Here is a 19,858-nt window from a genome sequence, read left to right on the forward strand (position 1 = left end):
AAAAGAAAATAACAGTGGTGATGTCAAGACTTGTCAGAGAAAAGTGCATTGTCAGGCTGCATAACTTCTTAATCTTGGAATGAGAAAACAAGAGTGTATGTGCGTTTGGGGGCTGAGATGGGGCACTCACAGATTTCCTAATCTAATTTCAATGATTATGCTTATTTCTTCCAACAGTCACTAATTTAAACATCAAACAGAGAAAATAATTCAGAGGAATCCTTATGCTAAGGGAACTGTACTTGCAGGAGAGAGGAAAATATGAATACATATTCGATTTCTCCACACACAAACTGGAACCTGGAGTAAAAGCCAGAGGCAGTTTTCTAAGCTTGCTACTCTATGTGAGGGTTTGTTCAGGTGTAGGCACCTGGGTTTATGAGAGCAGGAGTCCTCCTTGCTCTTTATTTCATTCCCCACAAAACGCACATTTTTGTTACAGATATAGCACAGTTGAGAAAACACAAATCGCCATGGCTATTATTTCCTTGTTTCACTCTACACAGTCTATTCACAACAAAGAAGAGTGTTAGACAATGTTTTGGTATGTATTTGCTGGTAGTTATAACACAAGATAACCTACTAACATGTGTATTCAAAAATCCATTTACAACATTTAATAAAAAAGCATACATTTGGATCACAGAGGCATAATCCAGCCCAGCCCCATCAGCAGGTATCTGAGGGTGCACTGCACAGATCGGCGTCGGGACGTGCGGCCACACCTACTGTGAGGAGCGGATGGGGCCCGGGTCTGTGCATGGGGCATGTCATTACACAGATCCTGCTAGCGAGTAACACGTATGCCCGTGTGAGGTCTGGGCCGCTGTCAGAGCAGGGCGAGTCTGCGCGCTGATGGCGTGAGTCAGAAGAAACAGGTGCTCTGCTCAGACACAGTGGAGGGCATGCGGCGCCAGCACCATGTGGTAAAAACGCAAGCAGGGAAGTCAAGGCCACACCCAAAGGCCAGCTGCTGGGACTCTGCTAAGACAAGACAGAGGTTTCCTCTCCTTCTGCCAGCCAGAGGGCTCATCTGGAGGGGTTGGCTTTGGTCGTTGACAAAAAGACTTTCTCTCGCCTAGGGACAGAAATCTTTGTGGTGGCAACTGCACCAGATTTTAAAGCTTTCATTCTGGAATCCAATAGAAGTCAAATGAACGACTGAGAGGGAAAAATGGAACAAGCAAACCCTTTGCTAATCCAAGGATTCAGTCCTAGGTTGGTAAGAAATTGGTGCTCCATAATTAGGCTGATTGGGTTTATCAGCCTAATTTATTTAATAACTATTAAATAAATGGTACTTGTTCTTAGAGCCACATGGACACAGCCCAGCCAGGGTGAAGCCGGTGGGCATCGGTAAGACAAAAATAAGGAAGGCACAAGCTCTGCCCTTAGGCTCCTGAGAGTTTAATGTAGTGTAGGGAGAAAAGAGGAACTCTGGAGGCCATAGTGAGGCTTAAAAAATAATCCTTCCTAGGCTTGAGCCACACTGGCGAGACTCCATGACATGGGCTGTGTGGGTTGCCTGGCATCCCAGACACCCGTATAATCTAATTCTTTAATTGCCATGATGTGATTTGATGTGACGTACCTGACAGGCTCTGATTTCCTCTGTTTTCTGAAGAAGCTGACCAAGATAACTTGTGGAAAACTTTGTAAGTTAAAGGTCTGGGCCAGCCTTTCCCACAGGCTCCCTGGATGGGTGGGGTTTCTCCTGGAGCCAGTCTTTTTCATGAAAGACACATTCTTGCCCTGCCAAGTAGGGGAATAAATTAGATCCATGAGGTTTGAGAATGCACCTTGGGTTTCTTTACTTTGCATGGAGATTTGTACACATTTAGGTATTTAGGTGTGTAAAAAGCAGTGCAAGTATTGACTACCATGTTTAGGAAATGGAGTAGTAAATCTAGCCCCAGAAGAAACTAGGGTGTGGTAGAGGCTGAAAAATCCCATTTTATGCTGTGTCCTGTCTCCTAAAATGAAAGGCATCTCTTTCTAACTTTGGTGTGTGGTGTGATCACTCCAGAGGGGGTTCATATCCCCTCAATTCATATGCATATTCATATCCCTTGAAAAATATGAAGTGATGAGATACCATGAGTTTGTGGTATCTGGAGAATATTATAATACATTATTAATTTTAAAAATCTATTTATATAGAAACAAAGCATTTATTAAATATAACTTTGAAGTTTGAATGACAAGGGTGCAATGCCATTTTGTGAGTTTTTAACATACACATGTCTGTATGTGAAAGGATTTAGGAAGAAGTATTCCTAAATTTCCTGTTGGAAAATTATCAGAGCAGGCATGGGATTCTGCTTATACATTCTGAGCTCCACAATAAGGAGAACCTCTTTTCTCTGAGGGAATGGATGGCACTCTTACATGCACTCCACATATGCAAGTATGTCAACAGGGCGCGTTTGTGTGAGCGCTCACATGTCTGAATGTTGGGAAAAGTAATCGTAGTCAAAAATGGTGTCAGGATGTCCCTCTGCTGTTTAGGAGTTTCCATTATTTCCTGCGTGTTCCCAGTGTCATGTTCGGCAGGCCAATAGCCACCAGGCATCTGCGTCTGTCTGGAGTTAGTGCTAATGCTAATAGCTCAATAAGTACCATCACATATGATCAGTAAATATTTAAGATCACTTCAAACAGAAAACCTTTAACTTGGGAACAGAATTTTAATGAAATCTGCTTTCTGCCAAGTCACTCGTGTTCAGAATCTTATTCCTAGTTATGTTTGTATGATCTCATTTCCCTTTGGGTGGATAGAATATGGTTAAGCGTATCATGAAAACTAAGAGATATTCATCTCTTCACTGTTCTGTGTGTATTTTGTGGAAAGTGTTGATATTATCTGTAAGATGAATAAGAAAGACTAGGGAGTGTTGAATTTGTCTGTATTTTAAGCAACAGCTCAGGGATATGTGGTTGCAAAGAGACACCTATTGGTCAGTTTCAGAAGACTCATTATTTTCTTTTACTTTCTTTTCTTTTCCATAACTTTTTAACAAGGTCTGCCACCTAGTGGAAAATGGGTGGATTTGACTCAACCCTAAGAACATCAACCTGACCTTGTTTTGTAATTACCCCAATTTCAGATGGACATTATATAAATTCGTTGGACTTATTAATGTATCCATAATTCAAAGTGACACATGTGTATTTGTAGAAATACGCACAACATTTACACAACAAACTATGTTGTTTTTTTAAGATAGGCAAGAAAGGGAAATGTTATGAGATCATCAGTCTGTGCAGTCAAGAAGGAAGTAAGCAGAAACAGTGAGCATTACACTCGAGGCGAGTGAGCAACCTTCTGGACTCTTTTTTATGTTTGCATGATAACCTACAAGGCAGAAGAATTTTAAAAACGGGAAACCAAGCCAGAGCCCAGTTTCCCAGGGCATTCAGAATGATTTCTTCTCAGTCTGTCTGCCTCCAAGGCTATGTACTTCGTTGCTGGAACCTGCTACCCCATTTGGTTTGGTTAAAGGACACTCAGTGCCCAACAGTGTGTGGCATCATGGATAGTGAAAAGAGCTGCTATTCTTCATGATTAATATGATTGTCTGGCCACTATGCTAAGCACTTCACACGCATTATTTTAATGCATGCCTCCAAAGTAGCTTATTTTGCAAGGTAGAGGTTATCCCTACTTACAGATGAAGAAATGAAGACACAAGGAAGTTAATTATCTTGGTCAAATCACACTGCTAGTAAGGAGTACTTAGAGGTGGCACTGGAATCTAGAGCTGTTTAACTTCAAATCCCATGTATTTTACTACAGTAACGGTAATATCACATCATAATGGTGAAATAGATCCATGACTAGCTGTAAAACATGACTTCTTTGAAAATTGGCCTTCCTGCTTTCTCTTCCCCACTCAGAGGATGCTCACAGTGTTTGCAGTCCCTCACTGTCTCACTCACTGCTCTCACCACGCTGTCTCTCTCCCTATTCCCAAGTCACACCAGGGTCAGGGTTGCTTGATTTCAGACTTGATTCCAGTTGCCTCCAGGTGTTGGGTGTGACTTCAAGGAATAGAATCCTAAGTGCTTAATTAAATAGTTGCCATTGTTTCTGGTCTGCCAAAAAAGGAGATGACCATTAATTCTTATTCTGTAAGAATCATGTGGTTTTTCTAAATGGGTGGTTAAATTTGTTGCCTTATCTTGAATGGGATTATGAGGGGAAAAATAAATGCATCAATGAGGAATCAGTGTTTCCAAACATGATGGAGAAGTTTTACAGTCCAAAAATTTCTCTTTTCCTCTCATAGGTGTATCCATGTATGGGTGTGTCCATGTGGTGTGCCTACCTTGCTCCATAGTAAGCCTCCATGGGTTCCTACGGCAGTGGACATGTTTGGTAAACTTGTAAGGTAGGTTGGTCTGCATTCTTTTACAAGAAGGGCTTGAGATGCTTCCTGGGGGAAAACATATCCAGGAACAGTAGGAAGAATAGGAACCAGACCCACCAAGCACAATCTTACAACCAACTCTTAGTAGCCTCAGAAGGGTGTTGAAGCTGACTACAGCAGAGTACCAGTCACTCCAGTATGTCTTTTGACCGAGCACCCAAACATGCTATGGAGAAGCAGGCATGAATCCTTCAGTGAAGCTGAAATGTGGCTTTCCTAGAACTCTGTTGGCATTAGAGAGCAGTGAGTGCCGCCTTGGAATCTCTGGGGCAGAGGTCGCATGAGACATGGAGAGAGCTTCCTGAGAGCATTGCCACAGCTGGCAGTGAGCACGACTGTAATGTCCCTGAGCGCCCCGGGGGCATTAGCATGGGTGGTGGGCTTGCCAACAGGTGTCTTGGTGCCTGACAGACAGGTGGGTCCCCAGTGGAAGAGGCAGTGCTCTGCTGCTATGGACCGAATGCTTGTGTCCCCCCAGCATTCCTGTGTCAAAACTTGACTCCCAAGGTAGTGGTCTTTGAAGATGTGGCCTTTGGGATTTGGTTAGGTCCTGAGGGTGGAGCCCTCATAAATGGGATTAGTGCCCTTTTAAAAGACCCTAAGGAGCACTCTCCTCCCCTCCTGTATGTGAGCATACCAGGGAAGACAGTCTGTGAGCCAGGAAGCTCACCAGGAAGCTCTGCCCGGGCTTTGATCTCTGACTTTCAGCCCCCGTAAGTGTGAGAAATCAACTTCTTTCTTTTGTTCTTCATAAGCCAACCAGTCCTGACACTTTATTATAGCAGTCCAAATGGAGGGAGGAGGCTGCCCAGGGAGAAATGAAGGCCTTTCAGACCTTTGGCTCTCAGCAGAAGTAAGAGCAGTGCCCTGTAGGGGGGCAGAGAAGATAGGGTGCACAAGACAGAGAGACTGGAATGGGTTAGGAGGAGGAACACTACTTGTTCTATATCAAAACCCAAAGCTTGTCTCCTAGACCATGAAGGACAGCACCGTGGGATTCCCAGAATGATGTTGCAGTTGCTGGGCCCTCCATCAGTGGGAAGGGAACACAGCCATCGCCTGCACATGAGCAAAGGAGAAACAGATTGGGGTCGCTGGCCTGAGGGTGCTGGTGTGGACTCCCAGTCCTTGCCCTGTGTGGCACCCCTGCCTTTCTCTGGGCTGGAGATCTGAGTCATCAACACACCTAAAATCCTTTAGAACAGCAGACTGTGATGCTTCCCAGGATAATGTAGAGAAGCAAAGTCTAAATTATGCCATGTGTAGGATGAACTCCCTCATTTAGATCTTGATGCACCAATTGCTGAGCCACATCCAAAAGCACACCTGTCAGAGCTCTGGGAACACAAGGCTTGGGAGCGCTTCCCAGGTCCTACAAGCGCTGTTGCTTTTTCTGCTCCACAGACCTTGGCCACCTGCCTGTCAAACTCGGTTACACCATCTGCAAACCTAATCCTTGATAAAGATCCCTGAAAAAAGATGGAGAACCTGGCTTTGAAGAACCTTGTGGCTATTTTGACTCACCACTGAATCCAAATTTTTGCCCGGATAGAAATATGTGTATGTTGTGCTTTATCAAAGGAAACATTTTCTTAAATGATACCATGGCTATTTAAAAAGAAGCACACATAGGCAAACACTCCACAGGTAGAAAGATCTTTTCTAAAAATGCTTTTGGTCCTTACATTTAAAAACGAAATTCCTACCTTAAGGCCAGAATGATAACGGGAAAGAAATATTGCACTCATTTGTCCCCTTCAAGCCTACTGCCATCCTTGGATATGAGCCTTTGCTGGCACTAGGAATGTGCCCTCATTGCTCAATCGTCAGGTGAGTGGGCAGTCCAGATGAGCCAGTAAGAGAGGAGTATTCGAATATAACATTGAAGTTGTTGTTGACATAACACTTGCCAGCACTTAGAGGTGATTGGCTGCTTGGAGACCCAAGTCCTTTTAAGAGCTGGGTTGATGGGTCCCTTTGTCATTGTGTGTTTTTAGACAGGCTTTCTTCTTCCCCACCCTGCTTCCCCAGCACAGTTATGTAGACCCAAACTCTACTGAGGGGGTGGAATGCATCATTATACTTTCAAAGAGAAGGTGGAAGACACTGTGAAATCATTTGCAAGTGATAATGGATGGAAGTTAATGACATGCAAATCATCCTGAACCTCCCAGCTCTCCTGAGTCTTTGGGACTGATTGTAATACCTCAACGATGAGTGAGTGATGAGCTAGAGTCGGCAATTGTACTCCAGGAAAGTGGAAAGGGAATCTGAGTCTTAAGAGAAAACTGAGATGGAATGAAATCGTAGAACGCTGTAGTGAGGGAGGGCCTCGGCAATCTAGTGTAACATTCCCTCCCATTTTTTACTTTTGCTTGAGAGGGCAACAAGAGGCTTGTACGAGGATGTGAACCTTCCCAGCATCATAGAGGATTAGAACTGTAATGTGCAAACTTCTAGTAGAGCTCCCTAGCAGGTAGCCCCCAAAAGGTGCCCTGCAGAGGCAGTCTTTTATTTGAAAATGTAATTGATCAGCTTCTGCAAATTATCCTTGAAGGTCTTTAAATAAATCAAAATAAAGAGAAAGAATAGTACTCTATTTAAAAACTCATGTGCAATTCTGTATCTTGACCTTCTCAGTCCTTTGCCACCCCATAAAGTAGTACAGTTTAATACCTAAGGGGTTATTCCTTGTGGGCCATCTACCTTGCATGTTTCATTGTTTCATTTTCATTTTTCATTATTGTACTTCTGCACCCTGTGTAGAAAACAGAAGGTACAAGATGTTGTGGCTTCAATAATTTTAGACCAAAATGCAAAGTAGGACTTTTAACCCACACAACTCCAAGTGGCTATATCGTAAGGAAGAATGGTGGAAAGGATGAATGTGTACACCTTGATCTTCCTGACTCCCAGTATGTGGTTTTGTTTCTATGATTAACCCAAGAGTGGATTTCTCTTAGCTAGAAGCTACAATTGAGTAAGATTTTCTTGGCCTAGTGAGTAAATACTTAGAATTTTAAACCCCAACTGTATGGGTACAATGGTGTTCTCAAAGTTGGGTTGCAAGTTCTTTAGTCCCTGATACCTATCCCAAAGTCATCAAATGAACCCAAGTCCTGCTAGGAACAGTGAGGTTGAGCCCTCACTTGAGACACTCCTGTGGGAACTCTAGGGATACCACTGCCGGGCACAAGGCAACAATCCTGACTCCTCCACATACCACAAAAATGTATCTTATTTCTCTAGGTGACAAGGAAAATTGATCAAGTTACGGTAAGAGGAAAAAGGGTATTCCAGGCCACCATATCCTTAGTCACATAGCCTACTACTAGGTCACCTCTGTAGAGGGAGAATGCCGAGCCAGCTTGTCTGCATCATTTCTATGCCATGAATCAAAGTTGTATTTGTGTCCATCAGAATAGAGATTTTATGCTGGAGGAAAATCACACATGAGCCCCAGGGAAGGCGATGATTTGACACAATGATGTTGAAAGTCGAGAGTGCTCAGCATGAAATGCCCCAGCGATGACAGCAGGATTAACCTTCAGTGTGAAGAGAGAATGGGTGTGCCCATTGATGAAAGGTGCTGGGACGCAGAGGCAGCCCTTCCCTGGCTCTTCTGAAGATGCCTGCTGGATGGAGAACAGTCAGAACACCTATGGATCTGAAGCTTAACCAAAGTGGATATTGAGCAGCTGTGGGACATCATAAGTAAATCAAATTTACAACTCAGCTGACTGTAGAGATGCAGTTTGGAAAATTTGGAAGCTGGTTTTATATGTTGTATTATTCTCTTTTGAGAATAATTTTTTTGTTGTTGTTGTTGTTGCTTTGCACTTGGAAGAGAAAAGTTGAATATTCCTGCTAGGAGTGAGTCAATGGATTCCTAAGTGAATTTGAAAAAAAAAAATCTAGAAATGATAGGAAGTGGTATGATCTTCATCACCATCCTCATTTTCTTATGAGAGCACTTAAATGTATATATTTTGAAGAAATTTCAGCAGATACACCTACAGTCATTTCAGGTTGATGAACCATGCTCTTGAAGCCTCAGCTCAATTGCCAAAGCATTAAGATGGAGAAACAATCGATGTTTTCTTTGGAAAGAACAATTAAAGGTGATTGATCACAAATTCTTTGTCTTACATGCAGCTTATGTTTTCTTAAGCTGTGTCAGCCTGGAGATTAAAAGAAGGGTTCAATTAAAAACACAGAAGAGTAGCTGTCTGTCTTTGTCCCCGTAGTTTTGCAGAAGGCCTCCTTCTCAGGCTCTCGCCATCCTTCCCAGAGTCCTGGGTGGGGGCTTAGGGTGTCTCACAACCTATCCATCTTGGTGGCACTGTTATTGTCTTTTTCATCCTTTCCTGGCCCCAAGGCAGGCCTCCAGTAGTCATCATTGCTGCCAAACATGCTGTGCAAGTTGCCAAAGCCATTGCAAAGCGTGTATGGTGTTCTTGAAGGGTGGCATTCCCTCTGGTTTCTTTTCCTGTCTACATGCAGACTCATTTTGCTTAGACTCTAGTGTCCATGATCCCATGGGCTCCAATCCTCTACAGGTAGAGAACCTCTCACTGCCAGGTGTGTCTTCTTCTCTTCCACATGGATTGCTGAGCACAACAGCCATGTGGCCTCAGTACATTTACCCAGCCCTATGCTGTGTAACTTTGTTTTAATCTCCCACCCTAGGGTCTGGAAACAAGGCCACGGGGCCCAAGAAGAAAGTACTAATATGAATGACAGATACTGTGCTCAATGCAAAATAACCTTTCTTCTTTGACACTGAACCACTTGTTTTCAGATTTGTACCTTTGGATTACCATCATATGCCCCTTAGTGATGGGGATATATTAGAAATTTGTTGTGCAATTTTGTTGTGTGAACATCAGGGTGTATTTATACAACCCAAGATATCAAGCCTATCACACTCCTAGGCTATATGATATGGCTTATTGCTCCTAGGTGACACACCTGTACAGCATGCTATTGCAGTAAACTCTGTAAGCAATTGTAAAATAATGGTATTTGTGTATCTAAACATAGAAAAAGTATAGTACAGTAAAAATACAGAATCATAATCTTATGGTATCACCATTGTACACGTGTTCCATTGTTGACTCAAATCTCCAAAATATTGTTTATGCGATACATGACTATTTTCCTTGAAGGCCTCCTCGTCTTTTATGCAAATAGACACCTGATAGGTGATTACTCCCCTGCCCGGCCAACATCTCTTGATTGTTGAATGCCAGGATGAACATAACAAGGTCCTTGAACTGAAAATCTTATTACATACAGATTAAGAAATTAAGAACTAGGCCAGGTGTGGTGGCTCACACCTATAATACCAGCACTTTGGGAGGCTGAGGTAGGTGGATCACCATGTCAAGAGACAGAGACCATCCTGGCCAACATGGTGAAAACCCATCTCTACTAAGAAATAAAATGGCTTATTTGAAATCCCATGTGTGCTTGGTGACAAAGTAGCACCCTGGAGAGCAGACGCTCCCTCTGCCACACTCAGTCTATCACCATGGATGCTTCTGTTCCCTTCAGCTCTGTGGTTTGTGTCACTTAAAAGCTATGGAGCATTTCCCGCCTCATTTGGTCAATACCAAACATTCTGAACGGGAATACAGTCACCCACATAGCAATGTGGCCATAATGTAGAGGACACTGTTTATAATTTCTCCCATCCAGGGACATTATAGATTTTTGTATAACTCAGGAAAAGGTGGAAGAACCTTGATGACAGAGAATGAAATAGTGCAAATGGGTAAAGGTGGGCTGAACATTGTTTTAGGAGGAAGTGATTCTTCAGGTTGCAAAGATTTCATGTGCTACCTTTCTATCTATCAATCATCTAACATCTAACTATCACTGATCAATCTATCATCAATCTATCATTAATCTGTCACATATCTATCAGTCATCTATCATCAGTCTATCACCAATCAATGTATCAACCAATCACTTATCATCTGTCATCAATCATCTATTTATCATGATCTACCTATCAATCATCATTTGTCACATGTCCTTAGAAATGTACATGTGTATATATATATTTTCCCTAAATAAACATTTATTGAGTGCCTACCTTGAGCCAAGAATTGTACTGACTATATTTATGAATCTTATTTAAATCTCATAACAACTCCCTGAGACAGGCGTAATTTATTATTTTACAGTGGATGATGTTGAGACCTAGAATTTATACACATGGTAGTTGTTCTAACTCTAAGTTTACTGGTTTTTTAAAACTGGATCTTAGCAGAACCAGTTATTGACTTCCAATTATTTCTGAATAAGAAAATAACAGCTGTTATTCAGACTGGGGAAGCTGTGTGTGTTTGGTTAAGAATATAATAAAGAATAACATGACATAGTCTAAGTGCCCATTACATTATACAGCTTTAGAGATCTGTAATGATAGCAGACTTTGAAGTTCTATAGGTCTGGATTTGAATAATGACCCGGATTACTATCTCAGTGACCTCAGCTTCTTTATTGAATTCCCATTTACTCACTGGTAAATGGGAATATTGATGATTGTCTTGCAGAGATGTTGTAAAGTATGCAAGATAATACTTGTAAAGTTATAAATAGAGTGCCCAGCACATATAGAAATAATGAAAATAACTGCCCTTTATTAAGTGCTTACTATGTGCTAGATGCTCTATTAAGCAATTTAGCAGATTTTATTTAATCCTCTCCCAATCCTTTAATTCAGTCCTGATAAAATCACCATTTAGCACATGGGCTGTCCAAGTTAACAGCCCATAGCTGTCACCCATTCACAAGAGGTGAATACAGTTAGTCTGATGCCAGAACCCGTGCTCTTATCTGGTATGACCTCGCACTTCTCCCACAAGACCTGCTGCGAAGGAATGGAATTAATGCTCTTATTGTTCAAAATCACATAACACAACTCCCATTCTTTTTTTTTTTTTTGGTTATAAAAACATTTTAAAAGGAACTAGATGGATGATTTAATATCCAACAGCAGCAGTTTTATTTCAGAAACATGATTATTGACCTTTTAATGCCATGATTCTAGGGTGAGCCTAAGTTTTGTTTTGTCTTGTTTTTCTTTGTTTTTAAATAACTTAAGACAAGTTGAGATAGAAGTAATCCTGAGACTTCTTTTACATAAGATCTTGCCTCTGTCCTTACTGCTGTTAGTTCTCAGGGTGGTGTTATTTATTACTGCAAAAGTGGGCATTGGATCTGAGCCAAGATAAGCCATTGAGACCGCTGTCACTCTCCTGCCAAAATTTAATAATAACAGTAGATCCCTGTTACGGCATGACTCATCTGCAGATCTGAATATATTGCTGGTCAACTAAGTCTTCCAAACATAACAAGGACACCTGCCAAAACCTCAAATAACGTGATTAGTCTGTGTTACAGGTATTTCTTGGGACTTGACTTATAAAGTATGAAGGTGTAATAATTCTGAATATATTGCTTGAATAGATTATGCTGCACTATAATGATTTAAAAGATACACTGAAGAGCATATGACTAAGTAAATAAGGCAGGGGGAAAGGAATCGATTTAATTTCCCCCTTTCTCTTACTTTCAAGCATGGTGACCTGGAACTTAGACATTCTATACAGGGAGAAGTAAGGGGTTGTAAAAACCCTGATGTATATACTAGTTCATTATTTATTCCACAGATATTTATTAATTGCCCACATATACAAGACCATGTTCAGGATGCTGGGGAAACGATAGTGAGCAAAACAGACCCCTGATCTCATGGAGTTTGCAATTTAGAGGGGAGAAGGGTATTCATTGCCTCAAAAATGTGAACCACAAATTGTAGCAATTGTAGAGGTTGAGCGATGCTACAAAAGTACTTAACAGGAAAACAATCCCTTTCTGGAGAGTCAAGATCCTGTTCTGATGAAGTGATGCTCAACTGAGTTCAGAGAGTTGGGTAGGTATTTGCTACCTGAAAGGAGGAAAGGGATGGGAAGCATAGTTAGTAGAAGAAATAATGAAAGCAGGGAGCCTGGGGAACATGCAGGAACTAAGAGGCCCTGTGTTAGAACAAGGGGCGTGGGAAAAGTGTGGCCAAAGGAAACCCAGGGGGGAGAGGTTGAGTCTCGCAGGCTGCTGCTGGCCATGTTGAGGGTATTTTCCTTATTACAAGATTAATGAAAAAAAATGGAGAAATCATATGTGTGAATATGTATGTTGACATTTTGTTATAAGTGTAAAATACCCTTGTATTTAGAAATAAGCCACTTTTTTAACAGTCTAGCTTGATTAAACAGAGAGTAAAACTCTTCATCCTTGCTCTCCTTCCTTGTTGCATTCTTTGGAACATCAGTGTTCGTCATTTCCCCATATTTATCTGTATTATTGGGGGTGAGCTCCAAGAATGTCAGTCACATTTCTTGGTTTGTAATGTGAGGCAGGGTCTGCGGCTCCCCACCGTGAGAGCTGGACTGAAAGTAGGGAGGTTCTCTCCTCTCTCCTTCCCCAACCTATTTTTGGTTTTGCATTAAAAATTTTAATTCTGTCAGGTTATTTTATAAGTCTAGTTAGAAACTTAACTATATCTTGATTTCTATAGCTTTGCAGTAAGACTTAGTATCAGGTAAAGTGCTTCCTTATACTTTATTCTTTTCAAGATTGTTTAAACTATCCCAGGGCCTTTCCCTAGGAATCTTAGAAAGAAGCTTTTCTATGTCTATCCAAAATATTGCTGGGATTTTCATAGGAATTGCATTAAATCTGTAAATTAATTTAAAGTCTATTGACATTTTGGCTAAATTGAGACTTCCGATCTCTGAATACGGCATGTAGCTCTGTTTATTCAGCTCTTCTCTTATTTGCCTTGACCCTGCTAATTAGGCATATTAATGTAGTTTTATGAAATTATGCTTATTCACATTTACCTATTTATCATTATTTTTGTGGTAATAATGATAACCCAAATGAAAACAAACCAAGGTTGTCTATTTGGAGCTTGCTAAAGCAAGGAAGACAGCGACCATCACCGAAGACTGGCAGGTCCTCAAAGGCAAACAGGGGAGTGGGAAAGTTTTACTGAAAAGAAAGAAGACTTCAGGTGTTTCTGATTAGAAATTGTTTGTTATGGGGAAGTTGGAGTGGGCTAACTAGAAGTTAGATATCTTTCATAATTGATTTGGGAAGCATATTTAACTTTCTCTATCTGGTCCTGAGTTGGAAATGAGAGTGGGAGCCTGGGAGAGGTGGGCCAATTCCTATAGAGGTGGTTTGGTTTCTAGAGCTGGTTAATACAGAAATTTGGGGTTAGCGTTCTATAGGCATGCACGGTCTAGCCATGGACAGTGTGCATGTTTAGTCTTTTTTGTTCCCTATTCTTTCTTGCATCTTAGACATTTCTTGCAGAATCATTTTTGGTTTCTTCTTAAAGAATATTCTCTACTGGTTTGTTTTGTAAAGCTCTCTTTGTAATAAAAACTTTTTTTTCAGTCTGAAAAATGTTGTTTCGTCCAATTTCATGAAAGAATATGCATTATTTCCTTTTGCTTCTGTGTTGAATTTGCTCTTTTTTGGTTTCTTAAATTAGAAACCTATATCACTGATTTAAAGTCTTTCTTTTCTTCCAATATAAGCATTTAGTACTTTAAATTTACCATTGGGACTGTTGTAGCCACATCTTTACATATTTTGAAATGTTGCATATTCACTGTTATTCAGTTCAAAATGTTTTCAATTTACCTTGTGATTTCTTCTGTAACTCATTGACTATCATTGTGCTGTTTATTTTCAAAATATTTGGGATTTTTCAGATATATTTCACTTACTAATATCTAGTTTAATTTTTGGGGGTCAGGTTTCAAACATCTGTAATAGTTTATCTTTGTGAAAGTGTCATATGCCCTTGGAAAGAATTTGTCTTCTACTATTGTTGGCCAGCATGTTCTATAAATGCCAATAAAGCCAAGTGACTTGATTGCATTGTTCAAGTCTATACATCCTTACTGAATTTCCACTGCTTTTTTCTATCAATTACTGAAACAAGAGTGTTGAAATCCTCACTGGTAGTTGCGAATGTATGTCTTTCACCCCTCACTGCTGCCACTTTTTTCTTTACTTATTTGGGACCACTATTACCTGCGTGAACCTTTAGGGTTGTTACATGTTTATTGTGATTGATGTCTTTATTGTATTGCCTCTTCTATCTTTTTTTTGGATGGGTATTTGCCTAATCTTTTTGCATCCTTTTCTTTTAACTATATGTATCTTTATATTTAAGGTGTCAAGTGGTTTCTTGAATTCTTATTCAAAATGACAATGTCTACCTTTTAAGATAGGTTCGTAGACCTTACACATTTAGCATGTCTTGGGTTTGTGATTTGAATTTTAATATGCCTGATTGCTACTTGCTTTCTACTCCTGTCATTTGTTCAATTGTCATAATTTTACTTCTACATATGCTACAAACTCTACAGTATAACAGTCAATTATATCCTAAGAAGATGAAAAGTGACATAAAATGTCGTTTATACTTACTCCCATATTATACTTTCTTTTCAATTGTCATCATTTCCTTTCTGCTTATGGAACTTCCTTTAATATGTTTTTGCAGTGCAGGTGTGCTAGCAATGAATTTTTTTTTTTTTCAGATTTTGTTTCCTGAAAAATTTTTATGTCATCTACTTTTTAAAATGACATTTGTGTTTTGCAAAGAATTCTATGTTGAGAGTTTTTTTCTCTTCAGGACCTTAAAATGTCTTGTTTTTAATAGTCAAAAAGAAATAAAAATCTATACAGTTGTTATTTTCATTTTTTAATATATCAAGCTAATCCTATTCTTAACTAATGCAACAGATAGATTATTGAACAATGAACCAAGCAATTTGATTAGATAAATAGAGGGGTGAAGAAAGGAGAAAGCTAATGGAAGAGAGAACTCAAAGAATTCCGTAATTGGAAGGTTTGTAAGATTTAAGAACAGATACAGGGAATTAGATGAGTAAGCAATTCAAAAGAATGAAGGCATATAGTCAGATAATAGGAAGCTGGACTGATTCTGAAGGTAAGGCAGTTCTGAGCACTCAAAGCATCAGCTCCTCCGTGGACTGGTGTGGGAGCCCACATTAACTGGAGAGGCCAGGGTGTGGTAGGTTTCACATGGACACTAGGAAATTCAAGATGAGAATGACACTTTAGGGAAAGAGAAAAGTTGCAGGTCAGATCCTAAGGTTCTTGCGAAATAACAGACAGTGACACAGAGGTCATTCATTATCCACAATTATGGAGGGTACTAGAAGGATATGGTTGTTGTAGTTATATTATCCCCCTGTTCTCACTTCCTGTTGTTCAGAAAATACACATAAATGAAGAGACTTCTGAAAAACGTCCATAAGCCACTGGCAGGACCCTAAAAAAGGGAGAATTGTTGAAGTTGACCTCTTAATGTCAACTTTGAATGACTTCTTCTTCTTTTTTTTTTTTTTTGAAACGGAGTCTGGCTCTGTCGCCCGGGCTGGAGTGCAGTGGCCGGATCTCAGCTCACTGCAAGCTCCGCCTCCCGGGTTCACGCCATTCTCCTGCCTCAGCCTCCCGAGTAACTGGGACTACAGGCGCCCGCCACCTCGCCAGGCTAGTTTTTTTTTGTATTTTTTAGTAGAGACGGGGTTTCACCATGTTAGCCAGGATGGTCTCGATCTCCTGATCTCGTGATCCGCCCGTCTCGGCCTCCCAAAGTGCTGGGATTACAGGCTTGAGCCACCACGCCCGGCTTGAATGACTTCTATTTGAATTTTCTCTGAACTTGCAAAATGAGGGATTGAAGGCAAATACTTTTCATTTTGAAAATAAAGAAACATGGAATTTACTTCATTCATAGTAGAATACTGTGTGTGTATATATTACATATAACATACTATGTTTGTATATATTACATGTATATACACATATATGTTGCATGTATACACACAAACACGAACAGACACACATCCTTGTATATGAGTTTATATTAGTTTGGTGCAAAAGTAATTGCGATTTTTGCCCTTACTTTCAATCACAAAAACTGCAATTACTTTTGCACCAATCAAATAAAGGTACCAAGACATGTGGCAGAAGCACTCATATGTTACCATAGCTGTTTTTTTGCTTAGACTTTGAGATTTTTTAAAGAGCGCTATTAAAAAATTAAATAAATCTTGGACACTTTTAGAAACAAAAATAAAATTTACATATGAATTATATATTATTAAACTTTAAGTTCTAGGGTACATGTGTACAATGTGCAGGTTTGTTACATAGGTATACATGTGCCATATTGGTTTGCTGCACCCATCAATTCGTCATTTACATTAGGTATTTCTCCTAATGCTATCCCTCCCCCAGCTCCCCTCCCCCCACTGACAGGCCATGGTGTGTGATGTTCCCTGCCCTGTGTCCAGGTGTTCTCATTGTTCAACTCCCACCTATAAGTGAGAACATGTGGTGTTTGGTTTTCTGTCCCTGTGATAGTTTGCTGAGAATGATGGTTTCCAGCTTCATCCATGTCCCTGCAAAGGACATGAACTCATCCTTTTTTATGGCTGCACAGTATTCCATGGTATATGTGTGCCACATTTTCTTAATCCAGTCTATCACTGATGGACATTTGGGTTGGTTCCAAGTCTTTGCTATTGTGAATGGTGCCACAATAAACATACCTGTGCATGTGTCCTTATAGTAGCATGATTTACAATCCTTTGGGTATACACCCAGTAATGGGTTCACTGGGTCAAATGGTGTTTCTAGTTCTAGATCCTTGAGGAATCGCCACACTGTACAATGGTTGAACTAATTTACATTCCCACCAACACTGTAAAAGCATTCCTATTTCTCCACATCCTCTCCAGCATCTGTTGTTTCCTGCCTTTTTAATGATTGCCGTTCTAACTGGCATGAGATGGTATCTCATTGTGATTTGATTTGGCAAACCTGACAAATGGAACTGATGACCTGTGATGATGAGCGTTTTTTCATGTGTCTGTTGGCTGCATAAATGTCTTCTTTTGAGAAGTATCTGTTCATATCCTTTGCCCACTTTTTGATTTTTTTTTTCTTGTAAATTTGTTTAACTTCTTTGAAGATTCTGGATATTAGCCCTTTGTCAGATGGGTAGATTGCAAAAATTTTCTCCCATTCTGTAGGTTGCCTGTTCACTCTGATGGTAGTTTCTTTTGCCATGCAGAAGCTCTTTGGTTAACTTAGACACCATTTGTCAATTTTGGCTTTTGTTGCAATTGCTTTTGTGTTGAGTCATGAAGTCCTTGCCCATGCCTGTGTCCTGAATGGTATTTCCTAGCTTTTCTTCTAGGGTTTTTATTGTTTTAGGTCTAATATTTAAGTCTTTAATCCATCTTGAATTAATTTTTGTATAAGGTGTAAAGAAGGGATCCAGTTTCAGCTTTTTACATATGGCTAGCCAGTTTTCTCAGCACCATTTATGAAGTAGGAAATCCTTTCCCCATTTCTTGTTTTTGTCAGGTTTGTCAAAGATCAGATGGTTCTGGATGTGTGGTGTTATTTCTGAGGGCTCTGTTCTGTTCCATTGGTCTATATATCTGTTTTGGTACCAATACCATCCTGTTTTGATTACTGTAGCCTTGTAGTATAGTTTGAAGTCAGGTAGTGTGATGCCTCCAGCTTTGTTCTTTTTGCTTAGGATTGTCTTGGCAATGTGGGCTCTTTTTTGTTTCCATATGAACTTTAAAGTAGTTTTTTCCAATTCTGTGAAGAAAGTCATTTGTAGCTTGATAGGGATGGCATTGAATCTATAAATTAGATTTTGGGCAGTATGGCTATTTTCACGATATTGATTCTGCCTATCCATCAGCATGGAATGTTTTTCCATTTGTTGTGTCCTCTTTTATTTCACTGAGCAGTGGTTTGTAGTTCTTCTTGAAGAGGTCCTTCACATCCCTTGTAAGTTGTATAGCTAGGTATTTTATTCTCTTTGTAGCAATTGTGAATGGGAGTTCACTCATGATTTGGCTCTCTGTTTGTCTGTTATTGGTGTACAGGAAAGCTTGTGATTTCTGCACTTTGATTTTGTATCCTGAGACTTTGCTGAGGTTGCTTATCAGCTTAAGGAGATTTGGGGCTGAGATGATGGGGTTTTCTAAATATACAATCATATCATCTTCAAACAGAGACAATTTGACTTCCTCTTTTCCTAATTGAATACCCTTTATTTCTTTCTCTTGTCTGATTGCCCTGGTCAGAACTTCCAACACTATGTTGAATAGGAGTGGTGAGAGAGGGCATCCTTGTCTTGTGCCAGTTTTCAAAGGAAACGGTTCCAGTTTTTGCCCATTGAGTATGATATTGGCTGTGGGTTTGTCATAAATAGCTCTTATTATTTTGAGATATGTTCCTTCAATACCTAGTTTATTGAGAGTGTTTAGTATGAAGGGCTGTTGAATTTTATTGAAGACCTTTTCTGCATCTATTGAGATAATCATGTGGTTTTTGTCTTTGGTTGTGTTTATATGCTGGATTACGTTTATTGACTTGCGTATGTTGAACCAGCCTTGCATCTCAGGGTTGAAGCCCACTTGATCATGGTGGATAAGCTTTTTGATGTGCTGCTGGATCCGGTTTGCCAGTATTTTATTGAGAATTTTTGCATCGATGTTCATCAGGGATATTGGTCTAAAATTCTGTTTTTTTGTTGTGTCTCTGCCAGGCTTTGATATCAGGATAATGCTGGCCTCATAAAATGAGTTCGGGAGGATTCCCTCTTCTTCTGTTGATTGGAATAGTTTCAGAAGGAATGGTACCAGCTCCTCTTTGTACCTCTGGTAGAATTCGGCTGTGAATCACTCTGGTCCTGGACTTTTTTTGGTTGGTAGGTCATTAATTATTGCCTGAATTTCAGAACTGGTTATTGGTCTATTCAGAGATTCAACTTCTTACTGGTTTAGTCTTGGGATGGTGTATGTGTCCAAGAATTTATCCATTTCTTCTAGATTGTCCAGTTTATTTGCGTAGAGGTGTTTATAGTATTCTCTGATGGTAGTTTGTATTTCTATGGGATCAGTGGTGATACCCCCTTTATCATTTTTTATTGCATTGATTTGATTCTTCTCTCTTTTCTTGTTATTAGTCTTGTTAGTGGTCTATCAATTTTGTTGATTTTTCAAAAAAACACCTCCTGGATTCATGGATTTTTTTGGAGGGATTTTTGTGTCTCTATCTCCTTCAGTTCTGCTCTGATCTTAGTTATTTCTTGCCTTCTGCTAGCTTTGGAATGTGTTTGCTCTTGCTTCTCTAGTTCTTTTAATTGTGATGTTAGGGTGTCGATTTTAGATCTTTCCTGCTTTCTCTTATGGGCATTTAGTGCTATAAATTTCCCTCTACACGCTGCTTTAAATGTGTCCCAGAGATTCTGGTATGTTGTGTCTTTGTTCTCATTGGTT

Source organism: Papio anubis, chromosome 8 (assembly GCF_008728515.1).
Source record: "Papio anubis isolate 15944 chromosome 8, Panubis1.0, whole genome shotgun sequence".
Classification (NCBI taxonomy): Eukaryota; Metazoa; Chordata; class Mammalia; order Primates; family Cercopithecidae; genus Papio; species Papio anubis.